This window comes from Rhinoraja longicauda, chromosome 24 (assembly GCF_053455715.1).
Source record: "Rhinoraja longicauda isolate Sanriku21f chromosome 24, sRhiLon1.1, whole genome shotgun sequence".
Taxonomy (NCBI): domain Eukaryota; kingdom Metazoa; phylum Chordata; class Chondrichthyes; order Rajiformes; family Arhynchobatidae; genus Rhinoraja; species Rhinoraja longicauda.
Window position 1 is genome coordinate 13,462,831 of NC_135976.1, and position 5,114 is coordinate 13,467,944.

A 5,114-nucleotide genomic window follows, 5' to 3' on the forward strand; every position below is an offset into this window, starting at 1 on the left:
GGATTGGGTCTGATTGACAGCTGGTCCCCGGGAATAGAGGCCGTGGGCCAAACACAGGGCGCGGCGCGGTGCTTGACAGCCGCTTGCGCCACTCACTGGAGGACAGCCGGGCTTTACAAGAACCAATCTCAAACCTGCACCGTGATGCCGAAAGGCATGACAAATCCTCATGTTCTCGCACGCATTTTTAACTCTTATGCTGCATTTGGAATTGTGGTGGGAAGATTGAGTGAAATAGAGTCAGGGAAACAAAGCGTTTCGGCCCAACTTTTTGCCCACACCAGCCAACATGTCACATCTATTTATTCACTAAAATGCTGGAGTAACTCAGCAGGTCAGGCAGCATCTCAGGAGAGAAGGGATGGGTGAAGTTTCGGGTCGAGACCCTTCTTCAGACAGCATTTTGTGAATAAATACCTTCGACTTGTACCAGCATCTGCAGTTATTTCCTTATACAACATGTCACATCTTATCGAAACGTATACGTTTATTAAGGGGTTGGACGCGTTAGAGGCAGGAAACATGTTCCCAATGTTGGGGGAGTCCAGAACAAGGGGTCACAGTTTAAGAATAAGGGGTAGGCCATTTAGAACTGAGATGAGGAAAAACTTTTTCAGTCAGAGAGTTGTGAATCTGTGGAATTCTCTGCCTCAGAAGGCAGTGGAGGCCAATTCTCTGAATGCATTCAAGAGAGAGCTAGATAGAGCTCTTAAGGATAGCGGAGTCAGGGGGTATGGGGAGAAGGCAGGAACGGGGTACTGATTGAGAATGATCAGCCATGATCACATTGAATGCTCGAAGGGCTGAATGGCCTCCTCCTGCACCTATTGTCTATTGTCTATTGTCTATTATCTACACTAGTCCCACCTGCCTGCATTTGGTCCACATCCCTCCAAACCTGTCCAATCCATGTACCTGTCTAAATGTTTTTTAAACGTTGCAATAGTTTTCTTAAACATTGTACCTGCCTAAATGTTTCTTAAATATAGCGATAGTCCCCGCCTCAACTACCTCCTTCGGCAGCTCGTTCCATTCAACCACCTCCTTCTGTGTGAAAAAGTTACCCCTCAGATTCCTTTTAAATCATTTCCCCTCACCTAAAAACCTATGCCCTCTGGTTCCCGATTCCCACAACTTTGGGCAAGATATTCTGTGTATTTACCCGATCTATTTCATGATTTTATACACAGTTAAATCAACGTAATATGCTGTATTGCTAACATAGGCTTTGCACTGTTGGAATCAATGCATGAAGAATCGTGTCATGGAGTTATACAGTATGGAAACAGACCCTTCGGCCCACCTTATCCATGTTAATCATATCATATCATATCATATATATACAGCCGGAAACAGGCCTTTTCGGCCCACCAAGTCCGTGCCGCCCAGCGATCCCCGTACATTAACACTATCCTACACCCACTAGGGACAATTTTTACATTTACCCAGCCAATTAACCTACATACCTGTACGTCTTTGGAGTGTGGGAGGAAACCGAAGATCTCGGAGAAAACCTACGCAGGTCACGGGGAGAACGTACAAACTCCTTACAGTGCAGCACCCGTAGTCAGGATCGAACCTGAGTCTCCGGCGCTGCATTCGCTGTAAAGCAGCAACTCTACCGCTGCGCTACCATCTGGCATTCTGAGGGAGACCCATTTGCCTGCATTTGCACCATATCCCTTTAAACCATTCCAGGTTCAGGAACAGCTTCTTCGTCTGAAGAAGGGTCTCAACCCGAAACGTGGGGTGGGAGCTGCTTTATGTCCTCATCGTCCACCCTGTGTAGTTCTACGGAACTGGCAACATTTGCAGCAAAGCGTCAGCTACGGTACTCTGAAGCACCAATTGCCACTTTTGACTGTTGTAGTTGACATACGAAAGAAGAAGAACCCAAAACGTCACTTATTCCTTTTCTCCAGAGATGTTGTCTGATCGCTGAGTTTCTCCAGCATTTTATGTCTATCTTTGTCCTTTTTTCCCCACAGCCATCAGGTTACTAAACACTACAACCTCCAAATCACCTCCCAACTATATATACGGGGGCGTTGGTTTTGTCTTTTTGCATTAGGGCGAATGGTTGCACGGTGGAGCAGTGGTAGAGTTGCTGCCTTACAGCGCTTGCAGTTCCAGAGACCGGGGTTCGATCCTGATTAAGGGTGCTGTCTATATGGAGTTTGCACGTTCTCCCCGTGACCGCGTGGGTTTTCTCCGAGACCTTTGGTTTTCTCCCACACTCCAAAGACGTACAGGTTTGTAGGTTAATAAAGGGGAGGCCATTTAAAACTGAGGTGAGAAAAAACTTTTTCACCCAGAGAGTTGTGAATTTGTGGAATTCTCTGCCACAGAGGGCAGTGGAAGCCAAATCACTGGATGGATTTAAGAGCGAGTTAGATAGAGCTCTAGGGGCTAGTGGAATCAAGGGATTTGGGGAGAAGGTAGGCACTGGTTATTGATTGGGGACGATCAGCCATGATCATAATGAATGGCGGTGCTGGCTCGAAGGGCCGAATGGCATCCCCCTGCACCTATTTTCTATGTTTCTATGGTAATTGGCTTGGTATAAATGTAAATTGTCCCTGGTGTGTTGGATAGTGTTAGTGTGCAGGGATCACTGGTCATCGCGGACCCGGTGGGCTAAAGGGCCTGTTTCCATGCTGTATCTCTAAACTAAACTAAACAATATATATCTACATATATATATGTATATATATATATACTGAACATTTTTCCGTGTATTATCCTGTTTGCAGTGTTTACATGTTCTGTTGTGCTCCTGCAAGTAAGAATTTCATTCTTCTTTTTGGGACAAATAACAATAAAGAACTCTTGACTCTTGATTCTTGAAGGGTTCTTGAAAGTTGTGATCAGAATTGTATCTACTTCTCTCACTTCCTCTGGCAGATCATTCCAGATGCAGACTACACTCTGAGTGAAAAAGTTGCCTCTGAGGTCCCTCTTAATTCCCTTCCCTCTCACCTTAAGCCTAAGCCCTCTAGTTTTAGAATCCTCTATCCTGCGAAAAAGAAGGTAAGCGTTCACTTCATCTAAGATAAAGTGGATAAAGACAAATGGAAAGAAAAGGTGAAATGTCGTGAAGGATTGCTTTTACTGGTAATTTTTAAACCATCTGTTTCTGAAACATTTGCCAGTCTTTCCCACCATTCTGCAGATTTGGGTGGCATTGTGACGCAGCGGTAGGCTTGCTGCCTTACAGCGCCAGAGATCCAGGTTCAAACCTGGTTGTCTGGAATTTTACGTTCTCTCTGTAACCACGTGGATTTTCCCTGGGTGCTCCAGTTTCCTCCCACATTCCAAAGACGTGCAGATTTGTAGGTTGGTTGACTTCTGTAAATTTTCCCTCGTATATATTGTTCCTAGAACTCCTGTTCGGGTGAATGTTGGTGGACGTGGACACAGTGGGCAGAAGGGTCTGTTTCCAAACTGTATCTTTAAACTAACAATGGGGAATTATTGTCCATAAGCTTAACTTCTTCCTGCTTCGACGTGGTTCTTTTAATTGTCTTCTGGCAGCCTCTCATTTCAGTGGTGGGAAAAGCTTTGTTTGAAAAATACAGCATGGAAGCAGGCTATTCGGCCCACCAAGTCCACCCCTTTAACACTAGTTCTATGTTATCCCACTTTCACATTCACTCCCTACACACTAGCGGCAATTTACAGTGGGATGTGGGAGGAAATCGGAGCACGCAAAAGAGCACTGTGGAATTCATTGCCGCAGAAGGCTGTGGAGGCCAAGTCAATGGATATTTTTAAGGCATAGATAGATAGATTCCTGATAGTACAGGTGTCATGGAGAATAGGGTTCAGAGGGAAACTATGAGGTAAATGCTATGAGGTTGCAGCGTGACTTGGACAGGTTGTGTGAGTGTGAGAAGACAGGAAAGGGGTACTGATTGAGAATGATCAGTCATGATCACATTGAATGGTGGTGCTGGCTCAAAGGGCCGAATGGCCTCCTCCTGCACCTATTGTCTATTGAAAGATAGATCAGCCATGATTGAATGATGGAGTAAACTTGGTGGGCCGAATGGCCTAATTCTGCTCCTAACACGAATGAACTTATGAAAGAAACCAACAGGGAGAATGTGCAAACTCCACACAGACAGCACCCGTGGTCAGGATCGAACCCAGGACTCTGGCGCTGTGAGGCAGCAACTCTACCAGCTGCGCTGCTCTAGAGCTGGATTCTATTTGTTACATGAATGTTCAAAGGACATTTAGAAAATAAGAACAGGATCATTCAGATCCAACACAAAGTTATAAAGAGGAAATCATATTTTGAACACTAGTTATTTGTGGTATGAAGTTTTAATCTGGGGAATAGATAATTGGGATAAAATGAATGTGGTAAATTGGAATTTCCAAAAGGTCTTCAATAACGTTCTACACAATGGATTTTTTTTTTTTAAAGTTGAGAATAATGCAGCAGTGAGGATTGGGGAACAGAGTAGGAATATACAGATCATTGTCAAGTTGGGAGGCTATGCTTAACAAGGAGTTATATAGATGAACGCAGTGTCCCCAGCTGTTCACAAACTGCATCAATGATTTTGATGAGAGGATCATGTGTAATATATACAAAGTAGAAGCAGATAATACTGGACATACCCAGTAGGTTAAAGAGCACTGGCTTTCTGATAAATGATCATTAACTTGAAACATTAGAGTAGATCAAAGGACCTGGGTTTAAGCTGAAGGGAGAAAGAATTAATAGGAACCTGAAGGCAACTTTTTTTTACACAAGTGGGTGGTAGTTATATGAAATGAGCTGTTGAGAAGGTGGTTGAGGCCGGTTCTATCACAACATTTAAAAATCATTTGGACAGTTGGAGTGTGTTATATTTGAGTCTAGTCGCACGGTAGCGCAGCGGTAGAGTTGCTGCTTTACAGCGAATGCAGCGCCGGAGACTCAGGTTCGATCCTGACTACGGGTGCTGCACTGTAAGGAGTTTGTACGTTCTACCCATGACCTGCGTGGGTTTTCTCTGAGATCTTCGGTTTCCTCCCACACTCCAAAGACGTACAGGTTTGTAGGTTAATTGGTTGGGTAAATGTAAAAGTTGTCCCTAGTGGGTGTAGGATAGTGTTAATGT